The sequence below is a fragment of the Schistocerca piceifrons genome, chromosome X (genome assembly GCF_021461385.2).
Source record: "Schistocerca piceifrons isolate TAMUIC-IGC-003096 chromosome X, iqSchPice1.1, whole genome shotgun sequence".
In the NCBI taxonomy this organism is placed as follows: domain Eukaryota; kingdom Metazoa; phylum Arthropoda; class Insecta; order Orthoptera; family Acrididae; genus Schistocerca; species Schistocerca piceifrons.
In genome coordinates this window covers 175,672,231-175,693,096 of record NC_060149.1, presented here as the reverse complement: position 1 = coordinate 175,693,096, position 20,866 = coordinate 175,672,231, and positions in this window count along the sequence as shown.

The following is a 20,866-nucleotide window of genomic DNA, read 5'->3' as shown; positions in this document are numbered from 1 at the left end:
TTGTACTGCGAAAGGCCTAATTCAGTTCCTCAAGCAGAAGTGGATGACTTGAAAAATGGACACACACAGTCTCAACCGCAAAAACGTTTTTATCAATGGTAACTGGTTTCGGTCAGTTTTTGATCATCTACAGACTCTCATACTCAAATATTAACATAGAATACATTTGGAGGGCTGTCTGGTGATAGTAGTATCGTACAAAAACATCACGTATAACAAATATCAAAAGAGGAAATTATTCCCATGATGGAAAGCGGTGGCAGTGTTTGGAGCTAGTATTGTAACTCTATGAACGTGAACTGCCAAGTAGAACAAGGCAGTTGTTGCTTAAATACACGCTGCTCCGCCCACCGCATACCAAATTACGTCACCGATAGCCAGTCAGGCATATCGGACGTATAACAGTTGTTACAATAAGGTATACACAGAATAGTTACACGAAAACTAATAACAAATATATATATTGTAATATGACTTCTACCAACAGTATTTCGTCAGTATATGATAAAAATATCTTTAAAAGGGATAAGCCATCTCTTGGGATTTATCGCAAACTCGTAGATTATATTCCAGAAACGATGGTTAAGCGACGTTAGTGGTTCCCAGGGAGACGGCGTTGTATTGATATGCGACATCCAGCAGAAGACGACTTCAGAGCTGTGACAGCCATTGTATGTTAAATACCTACTGGCTTGCAGGCCGACATGTAGAAATGTGTGCCAGGTATTCCAAATTGCTCCTAGATCATAATTCCAGTGAAAATACTGCTTGAGTGACGCCGTTATTTACCATTTACCGCTTCCACGCCGCTTCCATGGTATTTTCTGGAAATACTGCCGTAAGCATTGGACAGGCAGCGACACAGAATCGTGCTAGAAATCATACCGTGCGTTTCTTGCGCCAAGCCAGCTTTGATTATATTCATGCCAACACCTGATGGCGTTACTAAAATGTTACAGCTGAATTAATATTAGATGTCTATTTTGGACGGCCATTGTCTTTCACAATTCGTTGCTGGAGTCAATAGCTATCGATCTGCAGACTTTTTGACCTGGACAACCGGCTCGGATTATCATCGAACGAGATGTGTGTCAACATCCGTACTCTGATGTATTGTACTGTGACGTGCATACCAGAGTGCATTTCCCACTGGACCACGTATTCAGGTTTATTCTCCAGTTGAGTGCACAGGAGAAAACTGTTTCATCAGTTGGTGGAAATCTTTTTCAAAATCATTCTTCGCTTTCATTCCAAAATCTGAATTCAAATCTATATATTTTTTCGACCAATTGGGTTGTTTATGTTTTTAAACTCTGTATATTTTTGTTAGATACATTCCTACACACAGACACCGTTTAAGATATTTATAGTGAACTATGTAACTTATATTTGTGACCCAGAGTACGGAACAACTTACTTTCTTTAGTTCCAGGCACAACTTTATTTTTGGCAGCTAAGGATGTATCTTTACATAAATCGTGATGATGTTTAGGATATTCTAGACCTACTTCAAATATATTTCCAGTTTTAGATGTGTCTTACATCTCACTAATATTTTTAGAATCAACAAATTCTACATTATCCCATTCAAATCAAGCTTATGGTAAACATTGACTCATACCATAATCATACAAACTGTTTGCATCTAAATATGCTATATAATTTGATATCGTTTTTATGTCATAACATTTCATATAATTGTTATTTGCCTTCACACATCTCTTCCAACATTGGGATATGCCTCTTCTTATTTTTTCTACCATCAGAATCAAATCGTATCTACGTAATAATTCAAGTGGTTGTTCAGTTGTGGAACGACCTGTAATAAACAAATTGTTTGTGTTTTTCGTCAGGTCGTTATGAAAAGAGTCTTAAATTGTCTGTGCATGCTTACCACCTGCCTTCGCTGTCTACATAAGCCTGAAAACTATTTTTGGGGTCAGCCAGAAAGCGATGGAGAACATACCATAATTTCCAGTCTGCGAGTCCACATTACTCTATGTGCTCACTGAAAGAAAATGTTTCTACTTGCTGTTTGCTTAACAGGGTCAGGAACTATAACTATAAATAAAAGTTTTCAGTTTTAACTGATTTATACATTCTGTAGAATTTAGCACGCACAAAATACAAGTCTCAGTGTTTAACTAATATCCCTGTTGGAAACGGCCCTACTAACAGTTCGGAGGCGACATCTATCGAAAGTTGCAAGTGAAATGGTCTATCGCCTTGACTTTTAATCACCGAAAATTAATTGCTCATATTAAATGGAAAATAATCTCGCCACTTGCCACGTGGTTTTGTCAACGTTACAGGTGGCACACAAACAGTTACTTCCTTGAAATCTAACGGATCCAGGACGGCGTACAGTCTTAGCGGGTTCACTTCCTACTTTTACCGAAAAACCATTGGATTCTGTCCAGCTCTGACGTCATCCGAGGCACAACGGATGTGGGCGTTTGATTGGTGCGGACAGTTTGATATCTTGGTGTGAAGGGTCTTCTTCCACGGCCTTTCTCCCTGTATTTACACATGGGCGCAGCCGACCGCCAAATGTAACATCTCCATCAACTGCTCTCGGCACAGGTAGTAGTATCTAAATGGCCCATTTTTCGGACACATAAATTAACAGCTATGTCGTTTAACAATTTACAAATTTCTTAATTCGTATATTGATAGACTTAAGTTTGCTTTAGTTACCGAAAAAGTTTTACCTCTACTGCATTTAAACTTTGCCGGTTAGGAGTTTTAAAACAGAACCGACAGTAGAAGATGATCTCTAAACTGCCTGTTTAACGTTCCGTATAACCATTGTTATTTACTATACAGTGTAGAAACTTGGTAAATCTGTGTTACTGCATGAATGTAGCCGAATGCTGTAATTAGAACTTTCTATCCCAAATACAAATGATACTTGATCTACCATGAATAAGGACGTTTTCGTTCCAAATTTGGTTTTTAGTAAATAACTTGAAAACTAATAGAGGCAGCTTTTTGGTGCCAAGTATTTAATGTTTTTCATGAAACCGTGGGTGTACACAAATTTACAGCTTTCTGAGTCTGATATTTAGCAGCTTTAATTTTACCTAAAAACACGTTTCCACCAAAATATTGCTCTGATCTAGTTGAGACCTGTAACTTTTAATTGTGATATATATTTGAATGTTCTGAACAATTTTTAGTTTTATAGTTTTATTATTGAACGCCACTTATCTTTTCCTTAAGATTGTATATTTTGCCTAACATATTCATTTGACCATTCTGAGACCTTACAATGTTAACATTAAATACTTAAGCATACACTGACGAAGTTCGGAAGTGTTATTTTCATATTAAATTTCACTCTTAAATTACGGTGCAGTGCTCCGTATGTTAATCACAGCTACAATTATGGCAACTAATTCTATCTTCATAGCCACTGCGGTCTCATACAGAAGTGACTTTAGACACCCCCATAGAAAATATTCAAGGGGATTCAGATCAGGTGACCTCGAACGTCATGGAATAGAACCTCCACTTTCAATCCAGCGACCAGGAAATACAGCACTGAGATGGATGCGGACATCCAGACTGAAGTAAGGTCGTGCACCGTCATTTTGTATCCACATAGCGTCACTAAGAGTTGAGGGTACATTCTCCAACAGCTCAGGCTGAACGGTTTGCACGAACTTAAAAGTACAGATCGCCATTCAGACGGCCAGGTAGCAAATATGGCCCAAAGGGATTGTCGCCTACAATGCCGGCCCAGATATTCACACTTGATGGTGTGACTCTGCTATAACGTGAGGAGTTTCCTCACCCCACATATGGCTGTTCCTGCTGTTCGTAATACCACCACTATCAAATGAGGTCTCGTTTCTAAACAGCACGATTTGAAGGAAATCTGATTAACCAATCCATTGTTGGAGCAACCACTGACACAATATGCGACTCTTCGTGCAAAGCCAATCACAAGTATTGCATGGACTCGTTGCGGGTGATATGGGTGTAATTGTTGTTCGTGGAGTACTCACCACACGCTAGTATGTGCAGCGCCCATTTCACGTTCAATACGATGAGTACTTGTAGGGTCCGCTGCAACACGCTCCAGCACCTCCTCCTCAAAATCGGGTGTGCGAGTGATCCTCATGTTGCCAGGTCCCTCGCTTCTTCTTTCCAATCAAGCAGTCTCCTGCATTCGTCGATAGAGAGAAATAAACGCTCGTCAAGATGGATAATGCCTTTTAGGAAATCGTTCCAAGTACAGCCTTTTAGCAGCGAGAGCATTGTAACGTACTTCCCCATACACAAGGTGCATGTGAGTGAGTTCGGCGAAATTGTACCGGAACTGCTCCACCGTATTGTACTGTACGTCTGTGATTACCACTGAGTAATGAATTGGTGTGTCGTTGATTCATAGCACGTTCTGTTATGCGACAATATAAATAAGAAACAACAGAGCCAACTTAAGGACAAGTAAAGCAAACAATACCTACATGATGACTTCCTAATACTCAGACTCGTCATCCTTGTTTCCTTGCAGGAAATAAAGAATGTAAATATAAATAAACAGCACAGAAACACCATATATATATATAATTTTCGATCATTACAAAACTAATTTTTGTGATTTAGAATTTTCAGAAAAGAAAAGAGAATGAGAAACACCCAAAAACATTTTACTCTTTTATAGCTTTCCAGTACTTGCTCATTTAATCACAACTGTAGGCACTATGGTTTGTGTCCTTACGAACTACTTTCACTAAAACATTTATGGTAGAGGGTGAGAAGTCACTATGGTTGGTATCCTTCTAGACACTTAGTACAAAGGGAAGGGGAGGAGTCATTATGGTTGGTGTCCTTACTTCTTCATACAGCTGGTAGGCTGCCTTTCGTGAAGCCTTCATATTCCTGAGAAACAGATAACATAGCCTAAGCTTCCGTCCTCAACTAATATCTAACGGAGGACAAACACATTTTGCACTTTATTTTCCTTCTATAATTTAAGTAATTAACTGACAAGTTATCAGAAAGAATTTTTCGTTCTAAAATTTATTGTTTGGAAAACTATTAACTTTTTCATAATGTCTATTGGCACTACGCCACTTCATAAAATCGTGGCATTACTCTAGCTCACTTCTACTAGTTACTTTATTATTAAGCTTGAATACGATCTTTGCAATTTTTCTTTATAAACCTTAGCTATTTTGCCTGGAGGTCAACATAGGTTTTTAAAACAGTCACATTTTGGGCTAGTTTGCAATGTACTTCACTTCCTTAGATGATGATTTACTTAGAAAATTGAGTAACCTTTGTAAGCCCTATCTCCATTTGGCTCAATTATTGTACGGGTTACTACACTAAGAAAGCTATTGGTTCGATAGCTGTTGCTTTATTTTGGTGTACAGATACAATTAACTGTTTTCACTATAATATACCAGTACTCTAAAATCTGCATTTCTTATCACATTCGTTTATCTATACTGTTGTCTGCCTTAAACAAGATTACACATTTCTGACCCGTTTTACGAGATGTGAGGGAATTAGACACAATTTTTTCACCATTTTAGTTTATACGTCATCCTATTGACTTCATTACTCCTAGTTCTCCCTATTTTCATTTATCCATGTATTTCATTTTCCTAGATATTTCGACGCTTCATTCTCCCTTGCATCTTTGTCAGTGTATTGATATAATTATTTACAGATATTTTTGGTGTGATCCTCACACTACTTTCACACATCGCCTTTCATTAACGTCAAAACTCTTTGGCTTACCGCTGTTGGCACCATATTATTATTTTCTCTCCCCTACAGACAACTTTACATCCAACATTAAAATTAGTAATTAATGCAGAATTCATTCTTTCTGATTTTAGGAATTTTTGGCTTCAACTACTTCCCTTAAGGCAGAGTATCTATATTTTCTTGCTACTAATCCTTTTTTGTGGGTCTTGTTTGTTATTTGTTTACTTCAGCCATTTTTTCTATCATTCGTGCTCATAAATTACCCATTGTTATTTTGACATTCAGAATTTACTATTGCAAACTACCTCTCATAGTCTCTTATAAGTCATAATTCGGGTATAGTCAATTTTGGGAATCATTATAACTTACTAAGAAGGTATTACAAACTAACAGCATATGTACAACATGAAGGCATATATTCCTTACTTTCTGTAGACAGAACAGAAGAAGAGAATGAAACCTGAAAGGGAAATGAAGCTGTGACCTCACAGTACAGCAAACTGTGTGTCAGCCAAGGAGTTGCAGACTCCATACAAATTCTAATTACTGTCAATTTTGAAAGGCTTCAGATCCACAATGTTTCGAAGAACTAGTTCTCCCTTCTTTTTCGGTATTCTAATCGATATGTATTTGCATAAGGCGTACCTATTACCCTGAATGCTCCTAGATAAACATGCATAAACTTGAATGAGATTTTCAATCTGCAGCGGAGTGTGCGCTGATATGAAACTTCCTTACAGATTAAAACTGTGTGCCAGACCGAGACTCGAAATCGGGACCTTTGCCTTTCGCGGGCAAGTGCTCTAGCAACTGAGCTACCCAAGCACGACTCACGCCCCGTCCTCACAGCTTTACTTCTGCGAGTATCTCGTCTCCAACCTTCCAGACTTTACAGAACTCTCCTGCGAACCTTGCAGAACTAGCACTCCTGAAAGAAAGGCTATTGCGTAGACATGACTTAGCCACAGCCTGTGGGATATTTCCAGAATGAGATTTTAACTCTGCAGCAGAGTGTGCGCTGATATGAAACTTCCTGGCAGATTAAAACTGTGTGTCGGACCGAGACTCGAACTCGGGGCCTTTGCCTTTCGCGGGCAAGTGCTCTACTGCCCGCGAAAGGCAAAGGTCCCGAGTTCCCCCCTGTGGAAGGGGGTGGGGTGCCTGAGCACCGCTGATCGCGCAAAGCAGCTTGCAACTATCTTACATGTCCACCGAGTTCCACGACGATGCACCGTCTTCTTTTAATCTCAGTGTCGGTGGTACCGCGATGTTGTGCCTTCTTACCTCCTTCCGTCACGTCCAAGATTACTGTGACTAACGTATACTATTGAGTTTCCATACTCGCGACCAAATATTAACACTATTCTCGCGCTGGTTTCAGCATATTTCACTTCAGTATCCTGTTTGGTGTCGGACACTTACACTCTTCAGTTTCCCGGTCGATGCACCACATGTGGAGCGGCAGGTAATAATCATATAGTCTGTGTTTTTCGTTATGTCGTTCTTAAAAGACTTAAATTATCTGTGCGTGATTTCTACCTACCTTCGCTGAAAACTATTTTTGCGGTCACCCAGAAGGCGATAGACAACATACTCACCATAATTTACAGGATGGAAGTCGACATTACTCTTTGTACTCATTGAAAGAAAATGTTTTTATTTGCTATTTACTTAGCAGGATCAGAAACTATGACTATATATAAAAGTTTTTAGTTCTAACTGATTGATACATTCTGTAAACGTTCACACGCACAAAATATAAGTCTTAGTATTGTAACTAATATCCCTGTTGGAGACAGCACTATTAACAGTTCGGAGGCGACCTCTACGGGAAGTTGCAAGTGAAATGGTCTATCGCCCTAACTTTTAATCACCACGAGTTAATTGCTCGCCTTAAGACTGGAAAATAATTTCGCAACGTGGTTTCGTCAAACATTAGGGCGGGCACACTTCCATGTAATCTAACCGACCTAGGACGGCGTACAATCCTCGCGAGTCCGCTTCCTACTTTTATCGAAAACGCTTTCAAGTCTGCCCTACTTTGACGTCATTCTAGGCACAACGCACGCGGGTGTTTGACTGGTGCGGACAGTTTGATATCTCGGTGTGAAGTGTCTCCTTCCACGGCCTTTCTCGCTGTATTGATACAGGGGCGCAGCGGACCGCCAACTGCTCTCGGCACAGGTAAGAGTATATAAATGGCCCATTTCTCGGACACATATAAATTAACAGCTATATCGTTTAACAATTTACTAATTTCTTAATTCGTATATAGATAGACTTAAGTTTGCTTTAGTTACTGAAAATGTTTTAGTTCGACTGCATTTATACTTTGCCGGTCAGGATTTTTAAAACAGAACCGACAGTAGAAGATGATCTCTGAACTGCTTGTTTAACGTTCCTTATAACCATTGTTATTTACAATACAGTGATGAAACTTGGTACAGCTGTGTTACTGCATGAATGTATCCGAGTGCTGTAATTAGAACATTCTATTAAAAATATAAATAATATTTAATCTACCACGAATAAGGACGTTTCTGTTCCAAATTTGGTTTTTAGTAAGTAACATGAAAACTAGTAGAGGCAGCTTCGCGTCACATATTTAGTGTTTTTATACGAAACTGGCGCTACATACCAATTTTCACCATTCTGAGTCTAACGTCTAGCAGCTTCAATTTTATGCAAAAATGCCGATTTTAACCAAAATACTGCTCTGATCAAGTTGAGACTTGTAACTTTTAATTGTAACATACATTTGCATCTTCTGAACAATTTTTGGTTTTGTAGTTTTATTATTCAGTGCCACTTACTTTATCTTTAAGGATAGACGCTGGGCAAAATGCATTCTTGCACTTAAAAATATGTATTTCCAAAAATATTACAACTAAAATTGTAAAACTTGACACTATAGTGTACAACATAATGGTTGAAATTCTAAGCAATTTTTGTTGGAAAATGAGAATCGGTATACACATTATAGGTATTTTATTTTTTAATTACGATTGTTTCTATAATGTATCTTTCCTCGTAAACTAATCAAGCTATAAAACTGGAATTTGACAGTTTACATCTCCATAAGAGGCTAATAAATGTGTGGGATAGATATTTGTTTAAGGTCATAGTTGCTTTGAAACTAATTTTTCAGTTTTTTGTTACCCGAGACTGCTCTATTTTTCTCTAATTTTAAAGGAGAACTTTTCTCAGAGAAAAGCTACTGGAAAAGTGCAGTACAGGATTATTCAGTAACTAATTTTAAGAACTATGTCAAATTCCCTGAGAAAAGGTACATTATAGCTCAAAAAAATCAGTTTACAGCAATTCGCATTTAAAGTTTTTATTTCAATTTTTGACAATATTGTTATACCTCTAGTGACCAATGCTGTCCATATCCATAGTCTTTATTCACTTCATCGTCTTCCCGGAGCAATCTCTTCCTGTACCTCCACTGCCTCTCCTCAACCCTGCCACTGTAGAGATCACCCATCCCAAGCCTCTACAATACGGTAGATTCATACGAACTTAATTTAGTAACCTGCCTTCGTAACAAAGTTCGCTAAGTCACACTTTTGCTTTGGCACGCTACTATGAGGTAGCCAATTCGTATCCTGTTGCTGCAAGCTGTCTTCTGAACAAATAGATCTATTGCACAGCATATAATTACGATAAGAATTGTGCCTGACAAGAAATGGACGTGATCAAGAAGTACATGCATTATGTAGTGACTCAGAAAAAGCCTTTGACATCGTTGATAGAAACTCCTTGTGACAGGCCGAGAGAGAATTCAGAATCCCGAAACAACCTAACCTGTAGCCAAAATGTGTACAGGAAACACCATTTTCATGATGAAAATTAAAACTTTTATTAGATATGACTCTAGTAACATTTTTGGAATGTTACAGGGACTCCTTAACAGTAGTTCTCTTCACCTTAGTAATAGGAAAAAGCGATCCGATACATCAGAAATCTAGAGCAGGACACAAAGTTAATAAAAATCCAATATTTGCTTATGCTAATGACGCAGTTGCGTAAAGAAAATAAAAAGACAAATTATAGATCTCACGCAGCATTTGATCGAAGCTCCCAGAGAAAGATATTTTACATAAAATGTCAGCAAAACATATTTTGTGCTCAGTCGTACTTCCAAAGAAGTTGAAAGTTAAAACTGAAAAGTTTGAATACTAAACGAATTTAAACATCTGGAAAGTTTCTCCGGACAATGAATAATGTCTACAATTCAGGACTAAGTGCGCAAATAAAACGTATTAAATCCTATTAAACATCTAAAAGGGCACTACTATCTCTAGAAAAGCTAAAATATACACCTTTAAATCACTTATACAACCAGTTCTAACAAATCCATATAGAACGGACTCTGGCAAAAAAAAGAAGGTAGAAGGATTAAATAAAATGTTCATGTAACGTTATCACAAGATTAGAGATTCATCGACATTGCGCCGAAAGAATCCCCGAAATGAAGAAGACCACCAGGGCTGCGTGAATAAGATTTTCAGGTCATGTTAACAAGGAACTATTTTTTTAAAAACATTCTGGTTGCAGAGAAATGTGTAATATCAGACAAGTTTGTGCTTTGGTGCGATTCGAGAGGAAAAAGCTCTCTTCCTTATTTCTCATCGTCCTAAACAGCACCAAAGTGACTACACTCGCACTCACCAGTCACCTCTACTAAACGAGTTACACTTCACACATTTGATACGCAAGTCATCGAAGTTGCTTCAAGTACTAACACCGTGAAGCAAGCTATATATTAATAACATAACTGAGCTCGATGAAAAACTAAATCTTCTCGATTTTTTCACCTTTCGTCTAGACAGATGAGAGACCAAAATGAAAAAAGTATATTGCAGAATCTATAGGCTTATTCCACGGTACGAAGAACACACTCTAAAACGATTTATCAAATGCTCGTGTATGATGCTTACGCATCCACAAATCACCTTAGTACGGCTGATATAGTTAATTGTTAAACCTAGTAAATTGCTACTAAAAGAGGTTCATCATAGGTGAAAAATTACGAGGTAGGATTAAATTACAGTAATACAGCATCCGGCAAAAAGACTTACCGTATTTCAAAAGGTAGTTACAAACAAGCAAAGACAGATACAGAGAAAATACTTTTATTTGTGAACTACAAATTCTATGCTATTTAGCATTAGTTGATTTTAAAAATTATGTTCGGTGAACGTCGTTTTCCATAGTTATCCATTGTGAGCACGTTGACGAAGTCTTTCCCGGAAGTTGGCCATAGTTCTTAGTGTCATTTCCGGTGGAATCGCGGTCACTTCCTGGGTGATTGCCTCCTTACGTGCTTGCAGGGTCGTGAAAGAGAGAAGACGTGCAGGAAACAACTCTCTCAAAATTTGTAGAGAACGCCGAGGGGTGTGAGTTGTGGCGCCGTAATGTGGGAAGCAGACATCTCCCCCAACAAACTGGTTTAACTTACGTCTCCATCATGTGACAGTAACAGTTTGAATTAACCGTTACAATTAGGTCATTTTCACGGAACACACACACTTAATTCAGTTACGGCACTTTATATTGTGCACCGGTGGCCGAGTGGTTCTAGGCGCTTCAGTCCAGAACCGTGCTGCTGCTACGGTCATAGGGCATGGATGTGTGTGATGTCCTTAGGTTAGTTAGGTTCAAGTAGTTCTAAGTCTAGGGGACTGATGACCCCAGATGTCAAGTTCTATAGTACTTAGAACCATTTGAACATAATATTCTGGCGCGATGGCTGTGAAGTGGTCGTTGGTGAAGTTCCTAAGGGTTTTCTGGTGCCCAGCAACGGAAATTTCTTTTATCTACATTAACTGACGAGTGGAAGTGAGCCTCATCAAAAATAAATGGTTCAAATGGCTCTGAGCACTAAGGGACTTAACATCTATGGTCATCAGTCCCCTAGAACTTAGAACTACTTAAACCTAACTAACCTAAGGACATCACACAACACCCAGTCATCACGAGGCAGGGAAAATCCCTGACCCCGCAGGGAATCGAACCCGCAAACCCGGGAGTGGGAAGCGAGAACGCTACCGCACGACCACGAGCTGCGGACGAGCCTCATCAAAAGAAATCAATTCAGTGCTGTGGGGAATTTTCTCACACACAGCTCTGCAAGATACAAAATCTCTCTCACTTCATTTCTGGGTAACAATCATTTTGTAGGGGTGTAAGTGAAGATCTCTGTGCAGATAGATAATCCTATCAGCCAGTCTCAGGGCAGCCACATGTTTAAATGCTGAACGCTTTGAAAATTGCTGGATGAGCGCTCTCACACGCGCCACATGTTCCGACGTTGTTGCAGTTCGAGGTGGTTCAGAAGATATTCTTTTCAGTGGAAAAATCGATACTCTAAAGTCTGATAACCAAACTCTCATAGTTTTTCTATCAGGAACAGAATCATGTCGGCCATATTTAAACGAAATGCTAAATATTCGCTGAGTAATAATCACAGAACCACCATTACGGATACAGTCCTCCACGACAAACCTGTGATGCTCACCTAGCCTAGCCATTGCGTTTACTGAAAATGGCAGGTGCATCGCTATCGATAAATACCTCTTTCACATCAGTAACCCCACCACAACCCGCACAGCGGCTCTCCAAATACGGGAGGTCTTTTTGCCGGACTCTAAATATTTGAGCGGCGGGCAGGATTACGTGACAAATCAAACGTAATAATGATTTCCAGTGGTAGTGGCACATTTGTCTTACTCAGAAAAATATCATAAAAGCACGTTATATATTCCTTTGATGGAATTAAAACGACAAAACAAATTGCGCATATTAACTTTGCATTACATTGCTAAATTGGAAGTTCACAGAGGATTAAGTAAATGCGAAATTCTGGACAAGAATAATGCGGTTAATCAGCATGCGTCTAGAGCTCCAAAGATTTTTCCATTAACGCGATTTGTTGCCATTTTTCATGAAACAGTCGTAATATTGAGGCATACAATCTCAATCTGAGGCAGACTTTTAAAATGATAATCGTATAACGCTTTCTGTATTCTGCTCTCTGAAATTAATCCACAAAGCGATAAAAAATTATTAGAGCTTTTCCAGCAGTTTTCACTAAACTCTTATCATAATACAAATGGGGCGTCCGTTCCAGCGGCTTGCGTCGTACCAAAGTAAGTGGTCACATCTACGTCTACATCAGTACTCCGCAAGTCAGCTGACGGAGTGCGGTGAAGCGTACTTTCGATACCATTAATTGCTCCCCCTTCCATGTTCCATGTTCCTATTGTGGATGGTGTGTGGGGAGAATGAGTGTCGGTAAGCCTCTGTATTACTTCTAATTACTCGAAATTTTTAATCGTGGTGAATAATCGAGATGTATTTGGGAGGAAGTAATATGTTATCCGATTCTTGCCGGAGAACACTCTCTCGAAATTTCATCAGCAAACCTCTCAGTGATGCACAACGCCTCTCTTGTAGCGTCTGCCACTGGGTTTTGTTGAGCATCTCTATAACGCTCTAGCACCGACTAAACGATCCCGTCACGACACGCGACACTCTTGGTTGGATGTTCTCTATCATTTCTATCAGTCCTTCCTAATAAGGTTTCCAGAGTGATGAACAATATTCAAGAATTGGCCGAACAAGTGCCTTGTAAGCCACTTCTTTCGTACATGAATTAGGTTCCCTACATTCTTCCTATGAATCTCAGTCTGGGTCTGCCTTTCCTACTGTTTGTTTCATATGGTCATTGCACTTAAGGTAGCTGTGGATACTTAACCCTAGATATTTTACCATAAGTACTGTTTCCATCAATTTGTCATGTAGCTGTGCAGTAGTGAATATCTTTTCCTATGTATGTGCAGTTATCACATTTATTTACGTTTAGGGTAACTGCCAGTTCCTGCATCATTCAACGATCCTCTGTAGGTAAGTCATTTTGCGAATCGATACTGTCTTCTGGCGTTTCTAATTTCTTATAAACTACTGGCCATTGCAATTGCTAGACCAAGAAGAAATGCAGATGATAAACGGGTATTCATTGGACAAATATTCTAGAACTGACATGTGATTACATTTTCAAGCAATTTTGGTGCATAGATCCTGAGAAATCAGTAAACAGAACAACCACCTCTGGCCGTAATAACGGCCTTGATACGCCTGGGCATTGAGTCAAACAGATCTTGGATGGCGTGCACACGTACAGCTGCCCATGCAGCTTCAACACGATTCCACAGTTCATCAAGAGTAGTGACTGGCGTATTGTGACGAGCCAGTTGCTCGGCCACCATTGACCAGACATTTTCAATTGGTAAGAGATCTGGAGAATGTACTGGCCAGGGCAGCAGTTGAACATTTTCTGTATCCGGAAAGGCCCGTACAGGACCTGCTACATGTTGTCGTGCATTATCCTGCTGGAATGTAGGGTTTCGCAGGGATCGAATGAAGGTTAGAGCCACGTGTCGTAACACATCTGAAATGTAACGTCCACTGTTCAAAGTGCCGTTAATGCGAACTAGAGGTGACCGAGACGTGTAACCAATGGCACCCCATACCATCACGCCGTGTGATACGCCAGTATGGCGATGACGAATACACGCTTCCAATATGCGTTCACCGCGATGCCGCCAAACACGGATGCGGCCATCATGATGCTGTAAACAGAACATGGATTCATCCGAAAAAATGACGTTTTGCCATTCGTACACCCAGGCTCGTCGTTGAGTACACCATCGCAGGCACTCCTGTCTGTGATGCAGCGTCAAGGGTAACCGCAGCCATAGTCTCCGAGCTGATAGTCCATGCTGCTGCAAACGTCGTCGAACTGTTCGTGAAGATGGTTGTTGTCTTGCAAACGGACCCATCTGTTGACTGAGGGATCGTGACGTGGCTGCACGATCCGTTACAACCATGCGGATAAGATGCCTGTCATCTCGACTGCTAGTGATACGAGGCCGTTGGGATGAGCACGGCGTTCCGTATTACCCTCCTGAACCCACCGATTCCATATTCAGCTAACAGTCATTGGATCTCGACCAACGCGAGCAGCAATGTCGAGATACGATAAACCGCAATCGCGATAGGCTACAATCCGACCTTTATCAAAGTCGGAAACGTGATGGTACGCATTTCTCCTCCTTACACGAGGCATCACAACAACGTTTCACCAGGCAATGCCGGTCAACTGCTGTTTGTGTATGAGCATTGGTTGGAAACTTTCCTCATGTCAGCACGTTGTAGGTGTCGCCACCGGCGCCAACCTTGTGTGAATGCTCTGGAAAGCTAATCATTTGCATATCACAGTATCTTCTTCCTGTTGGTTAAATTTCGCGTCTGTAGTACGTCATCTTCGTGGTGTAGCAATTTTAATGGCCAGTAGTGTAGATAACCGCGTCATCTGTGAACAGTCTTAAAGGACTTCAGACGGTTTCTGTTAAATCATTTACGTACATTATAAACACATCCGGAAATTACCTTTATTTCTGTCGATTTTGTTCTGTAAAGAGCGACATGTTGAATTATGTCTACAAGGAAGTCTTGAGTCCAGTGGCAAACCTAGTCCGATACTAGGTAAGCTCTTTTTTTTTCACTAAACGACAGTGCAGGACGGTGCCAACTGCCCTTCTGAAGTCAAAGAACACGGTATCAACCCGAGCGAAGTTGTCTACAGCGCTGTGGATCTCATGGAGGAACAGAGTGAGCTTAGTTTGGCAGACTCTGTTTGCGGAATCCACGTTGATTTTTACAGAGAAGATTTTCATTCTCCAAAAACGTCATAGTTCTGGAGCGTAAAACATGTTAGCCGGCGGTGTGGCCGAGCGGTTCTAGGCGCTACAGTCTGGAACCGCGCAACCGCTACGGTCGCAGGTTCGAATCCTGCCTCGGGCATGATATGTGTGATGTCCTTAGGTTAGTTTCACACCTTCACTGCCCAAAAACTGAATAACAGAACGCTGTTTTTCCCTGGTGCAAGTCGTAAGTGGGGCGGCCATCTTTATGCTGATACTGCGACGGTATGTGTGCATCTGCACTATGCTGCCACCCACAGGCCATTCTACACGCTGTTTGCAGCACACTTACCAACTTACAGGATAACGGCGAGAAATTTCCATTTCTTATTACAAATTTAAAGTTTTCGTTTGACTCACCCTCGTACAAGCCATTTAGACGTTCGTAAGGTCGTATTATAATTTCCAGCAGTGAAACGATTTCGGAAGAGCGAAAACAGTACTTCGGCCTTCTCTCTGTTATCTTCCGTTTCACTGACAGTATGATCACTGGATGACTGACTAGATGATTTCGAACCGCTTACTGATTTTGCGTAAGACCCACACCCTTTTTGGGTTTTTGATCAGATCGGCTGAGTAAATTTTACTTCCAAAGTCATTGGACGCTTCCTTCATTATATTTATAATGCTAGGCTCTGACGTCTCTTCAATCCATGCTGATGCTCTCTTCGTTCAAGTAGCAGTTTTCTGACGCGGCTATCAAACCACGGTGGGTCTTTCCCATACCTTAAGACCTTGTACGGAACATACTTGTCTAAGGCATATGGAACGATGCTTTTGAATTTTTTCCATCTGCGCTCCATATCCTCGTTCTCAGCACTGACTACCCCAGTACTCTGCAGTTTGAATACTGTCACTCTTGCCAAGCAATAATAACTTCCTACCTTCCTTAACATTTCCTGTAACACCCGTAGTCATGCCGGGCAGGGTAGCCGCGCGGTCTGGGGGGGCCTTGCTACGGTTCGCTCGGCTTCCCCCGTCGGCGATTCGAATATTCCCTCGGGCATGGGTGTGTATGTTGTCCTTAGAGTAAGTCAGTTTAAGTTAGAAAAAGTAGTGTGTAAGCCTAGGGATCGATGACCTCAGCAGTTTAGTCCCATAGGATCTTAACACAAATCTCCACATTTTCAGTTTCCCGTAGTCGTAGATTATCTCACAGCCTTACGATCACTGATACCTTACCTTACATTAACTTATTCGATAAGTACAGGTCTGTTGGCAGCTAGGATGTCTAAGACGTGGCCTTCTACAGTCGATTCTCTATCTGTCCGGACAAGACGTACAGAATAATGTCACACGAATCCCTGTCTCTGGCACCAGTTTTGATAGCATCCCCCAGTCTATACTTGGCAAGTTGTAGTCTCCCCCTATTAAAAAGGCATGATCAGGAAAGTTACTAAAAATATTCTACAATTTCTCTCTGAAGCTCTCTACCATTGTATCTCCTGACCCAAGCGGTCTATTAAAGCATCCAGTCACCATTTCTGGATGATCTTCGATGCTTAACTTCACCCATATTAATTCACATTCGTATTACGAGACAGCCTGGCTAGATATTATCGAATTCATTACTGCAATAAATACGCCGCCATCATCGGCGAGTAAGGCTGTGGTCATAGTAGCACCGATATAGGATTCCGCCAACGACCGACATCAGCCGAAGACGGCAGATCTTTTCAAATGGGTACGCCACTACGTGCGCGGTCGCAATGTAGCCGAACTCATCGTCGAAACGTACAGACTTCGGACGACAATCGGTGAAATTTAAATCAATTCGTTTTTGTCGGTCAAATCGACCGACGTTCTCTCACATTTTCAATGCCTTGAAACATTCAATTTTGTACGAAATCTGATCCATAAGTGAAAAAACCCAATCTGACTAACTTTGTTTTATATTTCGTAGTGGCAAGGCACTTTGTCACAGCGCTAACGAATTTAAAGGGATGTTTAACATAAGCTGAATCAAGACGAAACTGAAACCATAATCCTTGCAAAAGATCCCATGCAAATGGTTCAAATGGCTCTGAGCACTATGTTACTTAACTTCTGAGGTCATCAGTCCCCTATAACTTGGAACTACTTAAACCTAACTAACCTAAGGACATCACACACATCCATGCCTGAAGCACGATTCGAACCTGCGACCGTAGCGGATCCCATGCGACTACTTCCTATTTTGTGTCTATAAATTACACCTTACAGGTGTAATTCTTGTTGCAATACAAATGTGTTTGCACTCTGCATCCTAATAAACTGAAAAGATCTTCACTAGTGTGATAGCAATATATCGAAGTCTCCAACAACGTAAGCACGTGCCTTGAAGCTCCACTGTAATACGAACTTAACCTTGCTAGCTGAAAATTTCATTTAAAGGTAGTAAAGTGCCATCACTGCTTGAAATATAGTTAAAGTGAAACGTGGTTTGCTCGAGAACGCAGTTCTTAACTGATCACATATAAAGATTTTAATAGATATCAGAGGAGTCAATAACAAGTCCGTAAGAATCCCATATTACAGTATATGAATACTGAATACACATTACTCAGAAAATGAATACAAAAGCACATGTTTCACATAAAGGTGCCTTTCATCGAACTACGCGTCTTTGTGTTACCAAACATATACAAAATTCAAGGAAAATTACTCTGTATTCGATTAACGACCAAGAAATTTTTAATGAGTGGAAAAGTAATGACATAATCAAGTTGCAAGCCCAGGGGACTGAATAGAAACTGAATATTGACACCCAAGTGTTGTATAGCAACTGTGAATTCGAACGAAGAACTAATATCGCCTGCGTTGAACACGACTGCAAAGTATCTCCTGTAAATAAATCTGATGTACCAGAAAGCACAACCACGGAAATGGAGGGCGAGCATCCGGCCACCAGCTACGCATGTAACAATATCGACTTTGTAGGGGAAATGGGGAAAGGCAAAGATAAAGAACTCCCTATTGTGATTATGCTAGTAGGTAAACTGCCCCGCACTCTAGCGAAATGAACACAATATGAGCTTACGCAACATCGTACCAGTTTTATGTAGTAAAACGGGACTTTCTAGCCAGTCGACTCACAAACCGTCAGACGTAAACCGAGATTTTATTCCAGATCTTCGTCATAGTCAATAAAGAGTACAAGCAGCCAGTACCTTCAGTGGTAAGCTTCTTTTAAGTCTCAATAATTGGCAAAAAGTGAATACAGTCCATAACATTATTAGCTCGAGATTACATCGTCCACTCAATGCAGTCTTGGATTGCTTAATGTGACATCCTGTCTGCATCTGTAGTATTATTCTTCAAATAAAACGTAGTTTACAGCTAGATTATACACTGAAGATCCAACGAAACTGGTACACCTGCCTAATATCGTATAGGGCCCCCGCGAGCATGCAGAAGTGCCGCAACACGACCTGGCATCGTCTCGACTAACGTCTGAAGTACTGCTGGAGGACACCATTAATCCTGCAGGGATGCCCATAAGCCCGTAAGAGTACGAGAGGGTGGAGATCTCTTCTGAACAGCACGTTGCAAAGCATCCCAGTTGTTGTTGTTGTGGTCTTCAGTCCAGAGACTGGTTTGATGCTGCTCTCCATGCTACTCTATCCTGTGCAAGGTTCTTCATCTCCCAGTGCCAAACTTCCTGACACTTAAATCTATACTCGATATTGACAAATTTTTCTTCTTCAGAAACGCTTTCCTTGCCATTGCCAGTCTACATTTTATATCCTCTCTACAGTAGAGCTCGAGGTCCTAGATGCCGTAAGAACTCGGAGTAGACCTCATCTAAACCAGCCGCTTTACCCATTTTCATTTCTTTCAGTGCTTCTGTGATCTCTAGGATGGTAAAGGTTTTTGAGAAATTGTTGTCGGGTGTGGATTGTCGGAGCTTGGTTCTCAGTTTCTGTTTGCTACCTCTTTGGGGTGTATGTTGCCACCCAAACAGGTTTTAATGGAGCTTTCACCTAGGTTTTTAAGAAGGCACCAGGCTTTCTTGCTGGAGTGCTTGAAGTCCATATTTTTCATGAGAGTGTGCCACTTTTCTCGTCTTGCTGAGTCCAGGCATTGGAGAAGCTCGTCCGCAATTTTAGGATCGTTGTTTTGCGAATATGCATTATATAGGTTTATGCATTCTTGGTTCAAGTCGGGAATATAAGTGTTATATCCTAGCCAGTAATGCCAACCGAGCCCGCTGCCAAAAGGTTGGCAGCATCAAAGTCCGGACGCCGTCCGCATACGCAGCGCCAGGGATACAGGAAATCGCCGCAAGTCTGCGCGCGCCACCGCTGACTTCTGGCTTCTTAAGCGCTGGAGTCGCGAGCGCTAGGACAGTTCTGTATTCGCCGCTCAGTTGTATACTCGCCACCGAATTGTGTACTTGCTAGTCAGTTGTGTGTTCATCGCAGCAGAGTTGTTGTTTGTCGTCAGCCGACGCTGACCTAGCCGCTCCGACTCGAACTAGACAGATTTCTGTAGACACGGAGTTCACTACTGTGTTTCTGTATCTTCGTTAATAAAGATAAGTACCGACTTTTATTTAATCAGAGTGTTTGGGTTTTCATCTTTCTGTTCACTGTTCCAGCGGACCGGTCGGCCCGCTATTAAAAGTGTGGCGGTGACTTCGTAAGCCGTTTCTACCGCGAATTGTTTGTCGCTACGAACACCGCCACAAAACTGGCGACGAGGGCTTCCGAACTCGTGTGCAGGGCTGGTTCAACTTGTTTCTGGTTATACTAATTATAGCGATAAAATTTTGGGGGCTGGTTTACTTTGTGTTCACTATGTCTGCCGAATTACAACAGTTGATCTTGTTACAGAGTCAGCAAATACAAAGTCTGGTGGAAGCAATCGCCAAACAAGCGGCTAATCCTCCAACACAAAAGGAACAAGCACAGGCAGCACCACCTTTCCGTGCTTTTGATGCATCAAGAGAAGAATGGCGAGAATATTTCGCACAGTTGCAGGCGCACTTGACAGTCTACAAAATCACAGGTACTGAGCGGCAGCTTTATTTCATTTCCACTGCAGGCGTGGAAGTCTATCGACTACTTTGTAAGTTGTTCCCGGAATCCCAGCCAGAAGCTTTAGACTATGACGTTGTTGTTAACAAGCTTGCTGAGTATTTCGAGTCGCGAGTTCATGTGGCAGCAGCCAGATTCAAGTTCTTCAGATTAAAGAAACTGCCACATCAATCTAATAAACAGTGGTTAACAGATTTACGGGGCCTCACCCGTCAGTGCCGATTTAATTGTGTGTGTGGAGCTTCCTACAGTGATGTCATGTTACGAGACGCTATTACTCAAAACATTGCAGATTCTCGTATTCGTGCTGCTATCTTAAAGTTGCCTGACCCGTCATTAGAGACTGTGATGAAC